At 47.5% G+C, this 19,226-nt stretch overlaps 1 protein-coding gene across 1 annotated transcript in view; it reads left to right on the plus strand.

Annotated features, from left to right (window-relative positions):
* robo2 (roundabout, axon guidance receptor, homolog 2 (Drosophila)) overlaps window positions 1–19,226 on the plus strand; it is a 149,427-nt gene that overhangs the window by 10,802 nt on the left and 119,399 nt on the right. The gene's annotated exons all lie outside the window — the stretch shown is intronic.

Here is a 19,226-nt window from a genome sequence, read left to right on the forward strand (position 1 = left end):
CTGTAAAGTTTCCTTCCATGTCTAAGACAAGTCGATTTTTGAACAACTGAGTGCAGAGGCGTTAACGACGCTCATCACTCGCTGGCCGGCCGGCCAGTCTAGTAGGATTTAAACCCCGTTGTTAGATTCAAGGGAGCCTCTAATCTCGGCGTGGAGGCTGAGACGCGGGCCCGTCGGCGTTGTTAGCGCTCAGCGGGATTTCGGGCTGTCTTCAAAGCGCCACGGTGGCGGCGGTGGCCGGCGTCTATTTAATGATTCCTCGCCACTTTGACTCTTCTTCTGCCCTTGTCGTACTCCACCTTGCACCCTAATGAGTCGCAGCTCGCCCTTGATGGATATTTCATGCGTGAGCAAAGAGATTCATTTTCTTACGTGCACTTTTTCCTCCCGTCCAGCTTTGGGTCTATATGCTGCGTTAATTGTCAGAATTAACGTAGGAAGTAGGTCGAGAGTTGATTTCATTTCTTGTTGCCAAACTAGTCGAGTATTTCATCTGTGAGGCTAATGTGTCAAATGCTAACGCTAGCCCTTTGAAGATTCTTTATTATTATTTTTTTTTACATGCACTTTTTCCCCCCCTCCTGCTTTGTGTCTATATGCTGCGTTAATTGTCAAAATTAGGTCGAGGGTTGATTTCATTTCTTGTTGCCAAACTAGTTTCCGAAAAGAAAGTTGAGTGTTTCATCTGTGAGGCTTGTGTCAAAAGCTAATGCTAGCTTTTTGAACTGTTAGCACAACCACCGACCTTTTGACCATCCCTGACACCTCAATTGCATATTTTGGAAACTTTTCTTTTTTTGGTGTATTTCTTTTTCCTCATCCGTCTCTTCTGTTGTGTTTTCTTGCGCCAGTGGTGAGTTTTCAATTTGGAAAATGATCAAAATAGCCGCAGGGAGTCCCCCACCCCCCTTTCTAGTCATGACACACTGCTTTTTGAATTGCATGGAATCCTTCCTCAATCGCAGCTGCCGGTAGATGGAAGGGATAAACTTTACTGTCACCTTTCAAGTCCGAGGGGCTTTCAAGACGGAATAGCAAAAGATTTGGCTGATGCAATCACAGCCGAAAGTCGTCGCGGGTTGTTATTTGGAGGCAACGACGCGCACGGAACGCATCGTTTAAACCTTGCTTGCCAAAAATAGCAGCACGTCAACTAAAGTGCTGCAGCCAGCGTTTATGAAAGTCTAGTCGGTAGGGTATGTTATTTTCAAATTGAATTGAATTGTTAATCGGGTGGCATCGTAGGCAACGACCTATCAGAAAAATCCAACGAGTCCCTTTGCTTTTAATTAATGTGTGTTGACGAGCGAGTGTAAAATCAGTCACACTCTGATCTTTTTTTTTTTTTTTTTTCCTGATGTCGTGCTGAAAATATTTTTTTGTTTTTGTTTTTTTTTTGTTCCCGTAATTACAAGCTGGCAAAGTGATGACAAAGTTGCTGTCTGGTAATTGAATATGCCACGAAAGGCACAAAGCAAGCCTGCTGTTCTCACAGGCATAATAATTAAGCTTTTCACGCGTGAAGAAGAATCACTTTCTCGCTCGCCCACGCTTTTTGAAAAACACATGTCATATTGTATGCGTGGGCGCCATCACATATATGCTCGCCACCAAGCAAACTCAGGGCTATGGAAATAATGTGGCAGTTCAACTTATTTGTTATGTAAGTCCGCGGCCGCCGCCGCCGTATGGCAGGCAGACGACCAATATGGATACATTTGCATAGCTATGTTTAGACAGTTCATCATCCCGTCTTCCGATATTGGACGAGAAACTCCAAACCCATCTGGCTCGCCAGCTTGGCTGACGTCATCGGCGGTCAGAATCGGAAACGCAACTCAGCTTATCGGCGAGCCAAGCCGCTCTGACTCAGTGTCTCTCTCGGCGTGCCGCCTTACCTCTCTTTGCTCTCTGCCATCAAACTTTCAAAAGATAAGAAGCTTTTTTTTTTTTTTCTATTTCAGGGTCACCATTAGCCTGAATAATGCATAGGCGAGCGAGAGAGAGGAACAGTTTGAGTCCTACGGAGGATAGAAAAGCACAGCATTCAATTAAATTATACATCGTTATCGCAGCTGGCGAGGCCCGGGCGCCGCGCTCCACCCTGGCCGACGTTCCGTGTTACTGTCTGGTCCAATACGGCGAGTCAGGCAACCACACAGGCGGGAGCTTCAACTGAAACTGGCGTCCATTTTGCTGAGGGGACGGCCAGCTCAGGAAAGGCCGTTTAAATGCCACCTGGAGTTGCCCCCCAACTTGACATTCAGCTTGACGTGGCGCCGGAAGCTTTTTGCCAGAGGCTGAGCATCGCTGTGTTTGTTTACCCATCACACGTCTTGTCGCCGTTGTTGCGACATCACATTGACGTTTCCAAAGCGCGCAACCCGACGGGCCTTCGCGTTTCAATCAGAAGAGACTTGAGATGACCCCCAAAGACGGCAAACGCATTTTGAGTTTACATCCAAGGGGCACATCTTTTCTTGCTTTCTCTCCATTTTTCGTTTTCTACCACTTCTTTGACACCAAGTGCGCGCCTTCCGTGCGAGAAGCATGTCAGTGCAGTCTTTAGAGGAAAGCCAAGATTAAGGTCCGCAAAGGCCACCTATGCATTTTGCATTAGTGCGCAGCTTCTTCTTCCAAAATAGCGGCAGAGGCGGCTGGCTGGCTTTGCTGGCTCGACACAAGCTGGAAAGAAGCGGAGAAATAGCTTCCTACCTCTTGTTTATATTGTGAAATGAATGAATAAATGAATTTTTGAAGTCCAAACCAAAGATGGACTACGTTGAATTGTTGACTTTATATTCCCGTGGGATAAAATTTTGATGATTCCCCCTCCCATTGCACCTTTTAACTCATTCACTGCCAACCCAGTTAATATCTTTGACGTCTATAATTGTCAACGACACTGAATGACTTCATAGAAATGTGACTTTTTTTGAAAAGTTAACTCGGCGGTAGATTATCGTTGACGTCATTGGCTGACCGTCCGACTGCGTGAAACGACGAGGCGGTAGCGCCGCTCACCGATCATTTCGTCTCTCTTGGCGAGGAATAACAATTCCTCCATCCGCTCGATGATGATGACATTAATTGGCTCACGGGGCTTGGAAATGGCGGATTTGGGCAATTGGGTTTTAATCAAAGGCGAGGCGGGGACCATTTGTTTCGTTTCAACACACTTCCAAGTCGTTACTGTTCCGAGTGCAGGATGGAAGCCGTCAGCACAAAGTTTTCCTCCTGAAAACTTAAGCGCGGAGCATAACTTTCTTACCTGGCTCGCATTAGAGCCGTCTTATATTAACATTGTCCTTGGCCCGCCAGTTAATTAACCCCCAAGACCTTCATTTGCGCTCCAATAATGCGTTACAATGGATTAACTTTCCACTCTCATTACGAAGATTGATTGATTAAAATCGCGCCTCCGTTATCGGTTCTGTTCCAGTTGCAAGTTGCCGTGATTGGCTTGAGCGGCGCTCCGAGTTTTGCCTTTTGGAGAAGCGGATCACTTTGGCCTCTTTTTGTCTGGTTTTAGTCTTTGCGGGGAGAGCGGATCAAGCGCTCCCTTTGAAAGAGACTCCTGAAAAGCTTGGCTGCAGGTTCTACCATCTTTTTTTTTTTTTTTTTTTTTTATCTTTGGTGTTCCCGACGCTTCAGTCACACCTGAGATGGGAAAAACGCTCGATTGCCTGTTTTCCCGTCGCGCCTTTGCGACGGCTAGCGGCTAATGGCCCATCCTTGCGTAACTTCATCCTTTTATTATTTGCAGGTTTTGTGATTCTCAGTGCCAAGGCCATACGAAAGGTAAAAGTATGTTACGCAACATCCGACCAACGAGTAAGCCGCTGTGCTTTATTGTGCGCTTTTGTTCGCCGTCTCTGAAAAGCTTTTTTTTTTTTCTTTGTTGCGTAATGGCCTTGTTAAGTGTAGCAGTGGCGCTCGTTGTGGGTTTGCATTGAGATGGCGACGCTTCAAGGAAATCACCTTTTCGCTCTTCCTTCTTAGGAGAATAGATGAGACTTTTTTTCGAGTAGTGTTGGCCATGGAGAGGTTTTTTTTTTTTTCCTATTTCTGCATTTTCAGAAAAGCTGTCGAAACTTGTCGAAATGCTTTGCTGGGTTCTGTGTGAAAGGCTCACGTGTGAAAATTGGAGCCGTCTAACATGTTATAGCTTAATCTTGCGCGTAAACAAATGATTTTTGCAATCTTGCAGCTGATGCCCCGCACAAAAAGGGGCTGACAGCGGGATTTCCAAAAGTACCGACGGGCCTTTGGTGGAGAACAAAGCAGCATCACACATTAAAAATGGAAAAAAAACAAAAAACTTGAACGGTACGATTGTCAAAAGTAGCACTGGATAAAAAAACGCCTCCGATTCAATTCTTAAAATAAGACCGTTGTAAATCCTTTGTCAAATTGTGCAGGTTCCAAATGATGAGGCTAAAACAAAATCAAAGTTGCGCTGGTTCAATTTGGGACCGCCGCTATATTTTGTCGCAGCGACGCATGATGCAGCAGTTTCAAGTTCAGAGGTGCCGTGAAAGATGAGATCGAGCGCGCGTGTGTGTGTGTGTGTGTGTGTGTGGATTAGGAGTTTAATGAGTGGGAAAAGCGATGGCCTCTCATCCAAGGTGACCCCCTCCCTCCCTCTCCCTGCTGCCAGGGCTCCATGAAAAGTGGAGCTAATCCCTTCTTCCTCATTTTTACCCACCTGTCAGTAGAGCCAGCGGCATGTAATTACACTTTTATTGTCTACCGTCGCACTGCATCATTCATGGGGGGGTGGACACACCTGTGAACTCTGGACCGCCATGTAACGGACGTTTATGAATCTCGCTCTAATGCATCGTTAATAGTGTGTATCCAAAAGTCATCCCCCCCCTCCCCCCGGGGGTGTCTTTATACTCCTGTAAGCAAGCCTCCCCCCCCTCCCACATCCGCCATGACACCATTAGCTCTGCTGACATATTAAGGTTCAGTTTCCCTTGTAATTTGTTTTGTCTGTCAGCGTGATGGATGTCTTGTTTGCTGCCGTTTGCTCACACACGGGAGAGAAAAAAAAAAATGCTCGCTCGGGGGCATCGTTGGCTTTGTGCTTGAAAACGCGAGGCATCTGTTTGCTCCAAACGGGTCGTCAGCTACGTCCCCGCGCGACGCTAATCACAAGCTAACGGGCTTCGTTAACGCCCGAGAAATGCCAAGCGCCTTCGTCGTCTGGTTTTTGTGAAGCAACTCGATGCCGGTTTGTTCAAAGCGTAAGACAGAAGACGAAGGAGCTCGGGAAGGCCGACCGCCCGCCCGCCCGCCCGCCGCCGCCACCGCCTTGTTTTGCTGCTCGGCACTGCCATAAATACCTGAAATTTCCGCTCGGTCAACCCGGAGTGTCTGGCCGCTCGCCCTGGAGCGCTTTTGATTTGTCGTGTGGAAAAGTGTGCGGCCACGTGAAAAACATGGCCGCTTCACAGCGGCAGGTATGCATGTCACAGCTGAATCCTTTCACTGTCCTTAATCCAGCGAGCAGGGTTTGCAATCTTTTGGGGAGTGGGAGGGGGGGGGGAGCAGCGGCAACATCACTGCCACCGAGGCGACGATGCTGCAAGCTCACTTTTTAAGCGCTTTACAATCCAGGAATGAATCAGTCAGCAAGAAGAAGAAAAAAGAAGCACTTGGCACCACTTTTTTTTTTTTCCCCCTTCTCTCTATTTGAAATGAGAAGATTCGACAGACTTTGAAGCCTTCTACCAAAACAGGCGCTCTAATCTAGCAATTTGCGCTCAATATGGAGCCGTCCAATATTTCTTTCTTTGAAAAGGAGAGCAATCCTTGGATTACTCTGCCACAAAAGCTTCATTTGCTTTTGTGGCTGTTTGTTTCCATTTCCGCCGCCTTTGAATCGGGAGCCAGCCGCGTCTCGCTCGGATATGCAAATTTAGCGCGAGAAAAGCCGTCTGGCTCGACGAGAGGCTCTTATCCTTGGGCTTCAATGCAGACTGGAGCCGGGAGACGTTTTGACCCGCTCTCGTGGGCCCGGAGGTGGAAGAAGTGCTTCTTTTCTGTGGCAAAGAACCTTTTGCGTGTCTTCAAACGGCTGCCGGGGGCGTTTATTTCCTCAAAAGCACAACGATGCATTTGAAGCACGCTGTTGATTTTCAATTTTGCACCTGGTCAAAGGACATTTATTCCACTTTGTGCATCCATGCTGGACTCAAGTACCCCAAAAGCAAGTCTTGCAGGAGCCGTAAAAAAAGGTGGCAAAGACCAGCAAGGAGAAGTAAAAGTGCAAAATCTCCATTGTCAAGCCACTGGAGTCGGCGTTGACCTAATTGTTGCCACTCATTGCTCACCCAGCGCAAAAACAGCCAAATCTGTGATTTGTAATTAGCATATCGGAGCGCTGTTCCAATTAATGAAGATGGCCCACGCACACCGCTGCCCAAACCTGCGCACAGCCGAGAGGACGAGCCGCGACTCAAATAGATGTGAGCAGATGCCAGGCGACGGCCGCTGGCCGAGGCTGAATTATGAAGACTTGATGGGGTGCGGCGGGCGGGCGGAGCTCACCACTTGCACCCGAACGCGCTTCGTTTTCCATCACTGTGGCAGTGTTTTTTTTTTTTTTTTTTTAAGAGTGTCAGGCCGTCAGGATATCATATAAATATTTCATTTGGAGTCTTCTATTTCTGGAGATTTAGACCAGGCTCCTTCCAACTTTGCAACCAGCCAGCCATTCTTTAGCACTTTGCGGCATAGACTCAAAATAATACATTATTTCTTTAATATTTATTCAATATTTATTTATGATGGACGTCAATTTGCTCAGTAAAACAGAATGAGGGCGCAGAGTAAGCTGATGGTCTTTTTTTTTTTTTTTTTTGTAATTCTCATCCGGACCCAAGTGTGTCTTTTCTTTGGCGTCACCCCAAGCGACTGATTAGACAAGTCATTGACTCTCAACTTTTATCTGCTGCAGTTCCCAAGCAAACACAATTGGATCCAGAGGAGAGCAGACAAGCTTGGCTTTATCTTAATCAGACATTTAAAACTTGCAGAGAATTCCTTTTTTTTTTTTTTTCTTTTCTCGGGTCGTTGAGGCGACCGCCTTAAAAAAAAAAAAAAAAGCGAGATGTATGAGATTTAGTACAAAAGCTTCAAGGGCAGGTGCGGTAAAACGCGGCAGCATCAGCCTGGGGGCCGTTCAATAAAATGTGTGCTTAACTTATTAAGGAGCATGTAGAGAGCCACTTTAATTACTTGAGATATTTTTCCAATTAAAATGCGGGCACTGCTATTCCAAAGATAAGGGGAGGGAGCTTTTGGCAAAAAAGTTTGCGTTGTCGTTGCTGCTGGTTTGATGCAAGACGGAGAAGAAAAACACCATCTGATTTTTTTTCTTTCACCATCGGTGTTTTTCCTTCACGGCTTGATGGACTTCAACTTGACAGTGACAGTCGCCAGAGTGACGCAAACCGTAAGACGCCGACAGATCGACCGAGACCTTGACCCGATGCGAGCGGTCGGCGTGACGAGAAGCCACCGGACCTCCGAGTTGCGCCCCCCCGCCCAACGCAGCCCGAGGCGTGATTGACAGATGCTATCACTGGCGGGATCGCTCCTGCGTGGCCTATCTGAGCCTTGAGGAGCTTCCGCTATCTATCCAGCCGGCGGGCTGCTGCTACATCTGCGCCCCTCTTATCTCCTCCATATTTAAGCAACCCCGCTGCCATCAAAAGGGCCTGTAGCACTTCTAGGCTAATTGCCGGAGGCTAATAAGTTGCACGCACCCCCCCCCCCCACCATCTCAGCTGCAGGTAGCTCATCATCATCATCTACCCATTTGCAGTTTAACCAGCAAAGTGTGACCTACTTTTAAATGAGAATGTCGCCAAATCTCTTTGTGGAAATAATCATAGGTGTTTTTGAAATCCAAAGATTGTAACGCTAGCAGTAAGCCTCGGTACCAACTCGCCTAAGTCGGAAGGGCCCCAACCCAACCCCGGCGTGGCGGCAAATCCTTCACGCTGCTGTTCTAGCAAGAACTCTTATTAGCACAATTCTTTTCTTTCCTAACAAGTCGATTGGCCTAAAGCAGATTTGCGGCTGATGGCAAATCACTTTCTCTTTACACGAGCGGATTAGTTAGTATGGAATATTAAAATGGCGCACAAGGCGAGTTGTGGTGGAATGGAACGCCTCTGAAGTGATAATTAGCCACAGTCTTCATAATGGGAGGCTTAATTATTCCTTGAGAGCAGAAACGTTGCCGTCGGGCGACACCAGAGCGAGCGCCACTGGAGGATTTGAACTCTGCCGCATAGAGATGGCTGGAGTTTTTTTTTTTTTTTGAATCCGCCCAAATATTCTGACTCAGCAGAGGATTCTTTTGGATTTTATTTTAATTTTTTCAATTTATTTTGTCCAAATATTCAGATTTTTTTTATTTTGCAATGTATTTATTTATTTATTCAATCGAATTTTTTCTATTTTGCAATGCATGTACCCAAGAATGTTATGTTGAGCACAGATGGTCTTTTTGCGCCACGTCCACCCGCGCACGTCGGGTCCCACACTTGCTTCACTTTGCAGTTACAAATCGTGAGTATGAAAAAAATGTGCAGTATGGCACCCCCCCCCCCCCCAACTCCAATTCCATTTATAATTGTTATTGACTCCTCTCACCTTCAAGACAATTCATGAGCACAACCACAAAGAAAGAAACTTGAGCCGCTCATACAAAAGGAAAACATCTCTAAAGAAAGTTGGCACCTTTCACTATATCGGTGCCAGAATTTGTCTTTTTTTTTCCCGGTCTGGTGCCTCCTCGAGAGACCACCGGTAATCTCGCAGCCCTCGTCCCACTTGGCTCCTCCCCTTCCTTTGGGTGCTAATTAACGGGCGATGGAGGCGAGCGCCTCTTTGGGCGGCTACTTTTGATGCTACCTGAAAACATATCCCGACGATATGCTCTCATCTTCACGTCTCAAGCGTCTTCTTCTCGGTTTCCCTCCCACTCGTGTACAGTTTACAACCTGACACAGTTGATTTGCCACACGTCTGATGTTTCTTCCAAAACGCCTGCAGAAATACAGAAGTGGCAAAGTTACTCAGCCTCTGTACTTACTGCAAGTTGAGCTGTTTTTTACTCGAGTCAAATCAAGTTTTAAGTCTTCTGGTGACTAAATGGCTGATGAGAATTTTTTCCCCTTGGTGCCTAATTTCTAGTTGCGTGTAAGCGGCGGCAGAAGTGGTGAATTTGAGTCACATGACTTGTGTCCCATTGAATTGGCCAATTTAAAGACTTTGGACCGGCTTGGCTATAACTTAGTCAAGACTTGACAATGATTGTCAGTGAATCGTTAATCACAATCGGTGATAAATGAAAGTCATTGATCGTCGAGCGAGCGAGGGAGCGAGCAGCCGCTCACAAAGGACGTTGTTTGCTGCCGTTTCAAGCGCCAAAGTTCGTCGGCGTGGCGTGCAATAAATCCTCTCCGTGTCTTGTTATTCATTGCATAATGGGCGCCATCAATCAGGAAAAGCAGCCAACAAATGAACTGCTTCAAGTTTGCTTGGCTGTTTCTACCTTTTGTCATTATTTGGTCATCATCAGTGACAGGTGTTTTGCTTTCAACAAAAACGCGGCTTTCTCAACAAAAAGCTGAGAAAATGGTATTTTGTGTGTGTGGGGAGAAAAGGAACGGCGGAGCTCGGACTTTGTAAACAATATGAAATTGTGTGTTGGGTTAGGCTCGGATTTGTTTGGCACACGCGTGAGATAAAAGTTACCCCCCCCCCCCCCCCCCCATAGCTGCCCTGCTGTATTATTTTTTTTTGTTTCTGCCTATTGTCTCCTCTCATCTTCCACAAAATGATAATTAAACAAGGAGTGTGTCAGGACTCCTGGAATTAAAGTTCTTAATTATGCATCCTCTGCACGCTGGCATTAATATTTCATGATAAGGGAATCAACATTCTCCATTATTCAGCGCTGCAAAATGCACCAAAAGTTCAATGTGGAAAAAGACGTTCAAACGAGAAAGCGCTCACAAATGTGGCTAGCGGTTAGCGCAAGGTTTGAGGCTTATGGCCAAATGTTTCTGTCCAATGTTTTTCAACGCAAATGAGTCACCTTGACTATATTTGCTCATTTGTAAGTGCAAATGTCTTTGGCGTTGATGCGTCTTGAAGGCTGTCGCGTCAAATGTCTTGGCACTGTCACCCTCCGCCATTCTCAAAGAGATGTGACTGCCTCACTGGAGGTCACCCAGGCAGTTTGGCCCCCCAAACCTTGGCCACTGTCTGCCGCCATAACAAAGACGGCAACCCCGGCCAGCACTTTGGCCTCTCCGAGGCAATAACAAACACAAGTGTGTGTGTGCGCGTCCACCGGAGCCGAGCGAGCTTCCCGCGAGGGTCCTGGCCTGTCATCTGACGGAGCCCGACAATGGGAGGGAGCAGATGCCCGAGTTCCGGGGCCAAACAGATGGCGGGTCCAAGTGGCTTTGGATCACCATCACCTTCCTAACTGGAGAAGGCAGCTTGCGGGGGGGGCTCTGCCCGTCGTGGCCTCTACGTGGCTTCGATAAATTACTATGGCGGGAGTCAAACGTTGGGAAGTCAAGAAACAGAAGCTTGCGCCGGGGGGGGTACAATCCCACCACGTCTAATCCTTCACCCACGGTTTGGAAGGCGCCATGTCTGCAATATCAAAGCGGGTTTGAACCGGTAAGCCCGGCCCGGCCCGGACGTCGGCCGGGGCGACAATCAAACGGCGTTTCCCCGGGGTGACGCTGCGCTACCCGATTGTGAAAACTGGCAACCTCGGCCGCTTGTCGGATTTCCATCTGGGCTCCTCTTCCGTGGTTGATGATTTTGTGCGCCCCCGGTTTGGCCACCACGGTAACCCGGGATAGCGCGGCTTTTCCTTTCAAAGGCTGCCGGCCGGCCGGTGTCGCAAAATGGTCGCCCATCGCATGTGGCACTGCGAGATGCAAAGGCGTAAGCCAAGGGGATAGCGAGCGTTGCGCCGCCATTTAAATAAACAATCAATGGTGGAAAAATACAGACAATAAAAGCCCCAGCGGGGAGCCCTCCAACAATTCCTCCAGTTGAAGCCCTCCCGCCGTTCTTATTTATCTGAAGGTAAAGCGTAACTGCGCTCGCCGCGTCTATTTGGACATTAGCCGTAATGAAAGCCGCACGTCCTCGGCCCCGACGGATAGAAAAGAAACTTAAGTGTTTTCACACCTCGTCATTTTACGAGCGTGGAGGAAATTGAGGTCTACACGTGACTGAGTGGCACGAACACGTGGTCGTAGGCGCTCCGGCCGCCTTTATTATCCTAATGAGGGATATTAGCCGCACTTGCGGGCTTGACAATTTTACACTTGACATTAATTGCCTTTCAGAAGGAGGAGGGGCTGTGATCTTTTCCCTCGATTTTTTTAATGTCAGGAGTGTCATTTATCAGGCCAGTTTGTTGTTCATGCGGGCGGCTGGTGACGACATTTAAGAAAAAAAAAAAAAGAAACAACACAGTCTGTGCTTTTCGTCCACCTTCGCGGCAGCAAACAAATGGCATCTTTCACCTTGACTCGTTAGATGCTGGAAGGAGGATACATTTGATGAAATGACACGCCGAAATGAAATGTCGTACGCAATTAGCGGCCAAGAATGACTGATTCTCACGCCGTCCGTCTGTCCGTCCGTCCTTCAGCTCGCCTTTTCTCATCATTAAGGCACAATTTGAAATGATCAATGTGCAAAAATGCAAGCGTGGGGAACGATCTTTTGGAAAAGTTGCAATATTTGTAACTGCTGTTGGTTGTGCATATTGCAAACGGAAGTGTCCCACTTTCTAAAGAGATTGATGCGAGATGCACAATCCCATATTTGCTGGGGAAAAAAAAAAAAAAGCCCATCCCTGGTGGCCACGACTCCCACTCGGCAAGCAATCACCTGATTTATGTGCGCTGGTTTCCCGTTTGGACTATTTTAAGAGTTCTTCTTTCACAAGTTGCAAAAGTCATCCGACTGCTTCGGCTTTTGGTTTGGTTTGGAAGCAATCATTTGCTCCACTGCAGATTTGCTCTTGAAGTGACCGTCCGTTGGTCTCTGTAAGAGCGTCTGAGCTTTGTAGCACTTCATGCCGAGAGGGGATCAGTCACCTGTTCGCTCCCACTCGGAGCTCGCGTGGCTTGTTCGCCGTGCTGTCATTTAACTGAGTGGGTGATTTTTTTTTCTTTCTTCCCCCACTCTCTTGAATAATCCTCCATAGAGGAGCTCCCCCACCCATCCTACACGTTCTTCATCGGTTTCCGGAGGTGAGGAGGCGGGGCTAATATTCCTCCTCCTTTTCTTTCCAAATGAACAACATTAATGTTTGCGTTCAAGTTGTTTGTTGACTTGCTCTGCTTTTGTTGCCCCATTTGGCACATATTACGGGATCCTATTTGCGTGTCTTGATGCTTGGAAGAAAGTAGTACACCAAGGCTGAGTGAGCCTCATTTGGATCAGCACCAATTCCACCTTCATTATTTATTATTATAAGAAAAGAAAGAAATGGCTTTTGTTCCGATGTGGCAAAATAAATCCGCAGCTGTCTCAAAAGCTCTTGGAATTTTGGCAAGGAAAAAAAAAGAAACCCCAAAACGGTTCAAAGTAAAGAAACAACAAAAGACGATTCCTTAACGAAGACAACTTAGGATGAGGTCTGGCGCAATTGTTTTAGCTTATTTTCTCTCCAGCAATTTGAGGAAATAAAGGACGGCAAATGCTGCTGTGATTAAGATGAAAATGGCAGCGTGCAAGCCATTATTTCACTAATGTTGATTTCTTCTCGGCGACTTGACAAAGTTTTATGGAGCGGTAGTAAAAATCTGGCTGCACTCTTTGAATGGCAAACCATGAATCGCTGTGTGCGTCCGAGATACCGACCCAGACGTCCCGTCCCGTCCGCTTACCTTCTGTTTCAAAAGTCTCTTAAAGACTTGACTAATCTTAATTAGTGAGTGATGAGTGTTGAAAAGCAAGTGCAAATTTTCCTTTTTTTTTTTTGCAGTGCACTGAAATTTTCATGAATTCCTCAGGAATATTTCATGGTCCTGTGTGTAAAAGCGTCTTCTGACTCTTATGTTAAAATATTTACTAGTCCTCCACTCTAATGGTTGAGCATTCATACCAAGCGATCACATGGAGGAAAAGAGCATGACCAAGCACATCGCCGACCCGGATGGAGTCCACGCGGGCGCTTTCCATTGGCTTGCCACCATTTTGCAGGAAGAGGAAGGAAGGAAGGCGAAACGCAAAAAGTTTCCTCACATGTGGGAAACAAGCGATTGTCGTTATTTCGCGATTTTTGCCAGAGGTGGCCGCAAAGGGGCGTCTGCGCTGTTGTGGGATGTGATACGTCTTTTGTGGTGAAGATGCTCCTTATCCACCACGCGCCCACAAAAGCTACAGCATTTCCAGTTGAAACTGCAAATGACTGCGCCGTGAAGCCAAATGTCCATCGCTCATAATAATCACGGCACCCCGGACGACGCGACTCCTTAAGAAGCCTTATCCGCTGCCTAAGTAGGGAGTCGCCTCTTTACGCTGTGCCCGGCCAATTGGCAATTATTGTGCAAATGGAGTCGATTGCAAAAGACTCTTTATGTAGTACGTGGGGGGGGAAGGAGGGGGGGCTCCTCTGATGAGGACTTGCAGATAATTAGCAAGCAGGCAGTTTGTTTGAACCCCGCCACTTCCACTTTGGCGCCAAGCTCAGAAGGTTGCTTAGTAAACAAGTGATGGGGGGGGAGGATGCGCTCTTTCATCTAAACCCGCGCGCATAATCAAGTGTTGGCTTGTGAAACCGCTCATGCGAAAATTAGCCATCGGCGGCGTAACCGTCCCCCCCCCCGCCCGCGAGCGTGAGTGAATTCGCCGTGCCTCTGAAGTGGCCGCCGTCGTTGCGGCCATCTAACGACAGCTTTGCTGATAAACTGCCCAGTCGTCTCCAGGTATCTGTTTTTCCGTTCCATTTCACAGCCACGGACGGGCATCGCTCTGTCCTCACATCAAGGCCTCAAAGGCGTCGACAAAGCCGTCGCCGAGTCGCGCTTTAAGTATACCGACAGATCTATTCCGGGGCCCAAATTGTCTGTCAAACAGAAAGTGCGTTTCCAAGAGCTAAAGTCTTTTATCAAGTCCAAGCCGGCGCTGTTGTTTGTCCGACCGTATTATTAGTCGGAGGCAAAGCAAATGGATTGTTGTCGTGTCGCCCGCTGACATTGTGAGATTTTCAAATTTGCGCTGCGATCCATTTTGGAACGGCGGTTGACAACCTGCTGTTTTTAGTTATTTCTCGCATCGTTTGATGGGGAAAAAAATCATCAAAATGTATCCGGGGGTTCCCGCCTTTCGCAACTCGGCCGTAAACCGGAAGCGTCGTTTGTCAACCAAATTTGCTAGCGCGGGAATATTTCCACGTGCGTTCTCAGACTGGAGCAAATATGAATACGGAATTAGAAAACGCTGCTTTTCTACTGGCTCGGCTTTCCTAGCGAAAGTCGCTCGCGACGTGACGTTTATTATCCGGCCAAGTCTTCTTTGTGTGAGTTCTTTTTGCATGACACAATGTTGGTGGCTGATAGAGGTGGAGGCTAATTTGTTTGGAGTCTCGGCACGGGAGGACGCTTGAGGTAATTAATCACGCCCTCTGTTGTGCGAGTGCATGTCTCACGCACACAACCGGAGGCACGCTCATCCATCAAGCGGCGGCGCTGGCAGTGCGCCTTGTTTTGGCCGTCATCGTTATCAACGGGCCAATTTGTCTCGCACGTGTCCTCACACCAGCGGTCACATGACTTGACTGGCGTCACTGTACATTTTTGGAATTTCCTGGCAAAACCGCAGCGGCCATTTTAACCTGACCTAAAATGTCCATCCTGAAATCGGAGCGCCCGGACCCAAAGCAATGCAAAAGCGGGCCTAGTCTGTAGCGCTTATCGTTTTTTTGCTCGACGTGATTTCATTTCCCGCTTATTAGCCTCATCTATCTTCAGTTGCAGCTAAACAAAGCAATCGGTCGCCACGGTAGCGCTAAGTGCGTTAGCATGTTTTTCTTTTACCTGCTCTCGGCTTTCATGTGGATTTCAAAGGCGGCGCGTCCGCAGCTAAAAGGAGAAAGCGCAACGGCTACGCTAAGGGAGCCAATTTCCGAGTCTCTTGTGAAGATTAGCCGAGGCTCAACGGAACGTAGGCGCGTTAAAGGGCCTCGCCAAATGACGGCGCACGGTCGGGGGATTCCCAATTAGCTTTTTATTGCTGTACATGTATCTGGGATGCGCCCATTGTACCAGCGGGGAAACAGGTGTCCTACTTTCTCTTGCTGCACATCTTCATATCAATAACTTTGCATTTCAATCCGGTTATAGCTCGCAAAATCCTTGTTGTCGTGTCACTGTGACAAACTGTGCGACTAAGTTATGGAAACAATATGGTGCGCTCCATTTTGGCATATTTGTATGTTTGTGGTTGGACTATTCAAAATTTTCACGGTGGCAACTACGATAATGGTCCTGTTGAATGAATTTTTCTATATATATGTCTTTTATTACTTTTTTACCATATTTTTATTGTATTATTCTATTATATGCATTCTATATTTACATATTTTTATATTTTCTTACTCTGGAACGGCTCGGTAGGCAGGTTTACGGGATCTCTGCTTTTGTTCTGCCCCAAAAGTGCGATTCTATTCAAAAGCCTCCACTTGTGTTTGTTAGTCACACTGGTGCGTCTGCAAAGTTGATTGGAGTGTATTTTAGCTTTTATTTGGAAAGCGGTACGGCCTTGGCTGGCTTTTTTCGTTTTGTTTTTTATCAGCCAACGCTAACGCTGCTGCCCAAAGGCTCAAATGGTTCATTTGAGAGTCCTGTCCGGGCTTTATGTGTTTTGGAAAGAGGCTAAATGGAGTTTTGCGTTTGTTTTTTTGTTTTGCGGCTATATTTCTGTCAAAAGAGCAAAAGCCCAAAAATAACAGGCTTGCCAACGTACTCGGTTATTAAGGTCATAAATCATCGGGGCGGACGGCTGACGGATGCCACCATCCAGACGATTCATCACCTTTTCTCTCTATTTTGCACGCTCGCCGGTGTGACAAATGGGAGGAAAAATCTTGCAAATCTTCCACTTTTTAATCGAGGCCCCTTTGAACTCGGGAGATGGCCGTCGTTCACCTCCGCCATTTCCGAAGCGGCAAAAGCTCGACATGGCATTTGAAATGCGATGATATCAGGGACAAAAGGTAGGCAGAGCTAACACAGATTAGCTGATTAGCCTTATTACCACTTGTAAAATCTGATTACTGTGGTATGTGTGCCTTGAAGGGCGTGGCCTAGTGAGTGACAGAGGCCAGGAATGTCGTGATTGGTTTGTCGTAGACGTCTTCATGTGGCTTCATTTTTGGTAGGACTTGCGGATGTCATTTTCTTCTCCTGGCATTTTTTTTTTTTTTTAGCACGAAACTGCATCAAGGCCAAAGGATGAGTGTAAAAATAGTGTGGGATGAAAGCAAACGAAATAAATGCACCAAGATGAATTTCTTCTGGCTGGCGCTTACGTGCTTGTTTGTAGCGTGTTCTGGTTTGTAGCGGCCGGACATATTTGTCAAGGTGCGTGGCGAGCTGTCCTCTCAGGAAGCTTTCCGGACAGGTAATTTATGACTACCCGCTTGCCGGTAAAATAAGTTTTGCTGCGAGGTCCCGTGTGAAATGAGGAGGAGGTTTTTTTTTTTTTTTTTGTGTACAGCTTGCATCTTGCCAAGTTGTTTGGTTCCACTCTGCAGGCGTCAGCGCAAGCATTAACTGGACTTAGCGGAACATCTGTTTGCAAGGCGATTGGATCGGGGGGAGGCTCCGTTACATCCATTAGGCGGGTGCCGAGCTCATCAACAAATGCGCTCGTCTTGAACCTCTCAAGTCGGGCAAAACCAAATGTACTTTTATTCAACAGGACGATATTTACTCTATTTGGTATGGATTTTGGTACCGCTTCACACCTGTAGCGACTGAAGAATGGAAAGGAATGTCAGTAATCTGCCTCGACCGTCGTATGGCGTTCCGCAGGGTTCCATTCCGGGGCCCCTGCTGTCTTCATTGTATCTGCTGCCTTTGGGTGCCATTTTAAGAAAGGAAAATGGATTGCTTTTTAAAATGATACATCAATTGCAAGGGTCTGTTTAAGGCTTACACAATTTTGTCGACTGCTCCAGTATTGGCAAAGGTTTTTTTTTTTGTACGGGTGTGGCGGCCCTGTTTGTTACACCGGGGTGGGATATCATCTTGTCATTTATGGCCCAGGTATATTCTCTGCCAGAGGTTTATCAAGGGGTTTATCAAGGTTTCCCTCCAGCTAAAATAAACATCAAACGACAGGGCAGTTCAATCAATCAATCCCTTTTGTCTTGTAATCCGTCCCCAGAGAGGAAAAAAGTGCCAATGAGGCGCGAGAAACGCGGAGTGAGCTTGAATGATGAACGCCAACGTTATTACGCCACTAGGAGGATGTGTCATTTATTGCGCCTTTGCTTCTTGTGGCTTTTATGGCGCTTATTAGAGGTTGGATGCAACTTGTGCTGCTCGCTCATCAGCCATGCCAAGCTCACCAACCTGCTCCTTTTGTGTCTTGAGCCAACCGTGGCTGTTTCTGGTGTCCACGTGTTATTGATGGCCGGCCGGCCGGCCGGCCGGCCGGCCTACGGAGGGAAGAAATGCCGCAGGCCCGCCTAACTGCTCCGTCTGCCGTTATTGCCTTCTTATTGGCTTTCCTGTGTCAGCGCTCTCTCCCCACCCACCCACCCGTCCGCCTGTCTGTCCGTCCATCCGTCCTTTTAGCTCGGGGAGTTGCTCTGATGAGTTTACCTTCCAGCCAGGAAGATTTGTTGTGGTTAGCGCGTTTGCCTCGCAGTTCTGACGATCTCGGTTTGTCGTTCTGTGATTGTCGGCCTTTCATCGTCATCAACGGTGAAACTGGTAATGGCTCCCTCTCAAACAAAATGGCAGCTCACAGAAGAGTGACTTGCTTCATTTCACACTCGACGAGTAGGCGGGCACTCCCGAGACGCAAGTATTTGTACGAGAGTCATTAAAAAGTCAATTTTCCAAAAGATGTGGCCCCCTTAAATACTTTGATTTAAAGAAGTACATTAATTTGTTCTTTGTTTAGATGAGTGCAAATTGAGGGCGGCAAGCATTTGTGTCAGCAAAAAGCATTCTTATTGCTCCACTTTATGTGCTGATGAAGCGGCCGTTGTCTCATCGTTCCAGACGAAGAGTGAAAATGTATTTTACGTCCCCACCCGTCGTAAATGGAATGGAACTAAATGAAAGCGGCGAGCCATTACGTTTGAAGGGAGTAATGCAGCTGTCTCGGTGGCTAATCACTAGTTTTGCTCATCCTGGAATGGTGTCGGTCGGCCGGAGCCCCGGTGAACCTTTCCAGTCAGCGTTTGATATGGTGGACCTCAGTATTTTGTTGGGTTAGATCCTCCAAGGTGCGCAGAACTTTTTCTGTTAGCCTTGGTTGTTCGAGTCCCAATCTGACTAGCTGTCGTTTAGCGTTCCACAGGGTTCAATTCTGGGGCCCCTGCTGTTTTCATGTCATATGCTCAAAATGATTCAATTGCAAGGGTCTGTTTAAGGCTACTCTGAAAAGTGACAAAGTGAAAAGTGGCTTTTTTTTTTTCGGTGTACAACTAAAAGTGCAGTGCGACTCATCAAGACCGCGACCGGATTTATCGGGCCGTATAAGAAAGTCGAGTCCAAGCAACAAAACTGCCACATCACTAAATTTCAATTTGCCAGCAAAGGCAGCTGGTCAATTTACAGCGGCCGTCTGCTTCTCCCCGTGTGGCCTCCATCTTTTTTTGTGTGCGTCTGTGCACCGTCTCATAAACTTTCTCACGCCGACCGTGTTTCATCGACCGGCCGGGGCCGCTGGGCGGGGCCGACGCGAGCCGGAGGCTTGACCGGGCAAGCGGCGTTGTTAATTAGTCTGCCCGAAGAAGCTCAAGGGCTCCATAAAAACTAGACGTGGGCATTTGGCACCTCGTCCCGGCCTGATTCTAAATGTGCTCGACGACCTCCAACAAACTCTTGGCCGTAAAAACCCAAAGAAGCTTGCTGTCTGTCAAAAAATGCGGCGAGCTTCTCTTTCATGCGCCAGACGACGGGGCGAGGAGACGCTCG

This window comes from Syngnathus leptorhynchus, chromosome 7 (assembly GCF_054491065.1).
Source record: "Syngnathus leptorhynchus isolate UIUO chromosome 7, UIUO_Slep, whole genome shotgun sequence".
Classification (NCBI taxonomy): domain Eukaryota; kingdom Metazoa; phylum Chordata; class Actinopteri; order Syngnathiformes; family Syngnathidae; genus Syngnathus; species Syngnathus leptorhynchus.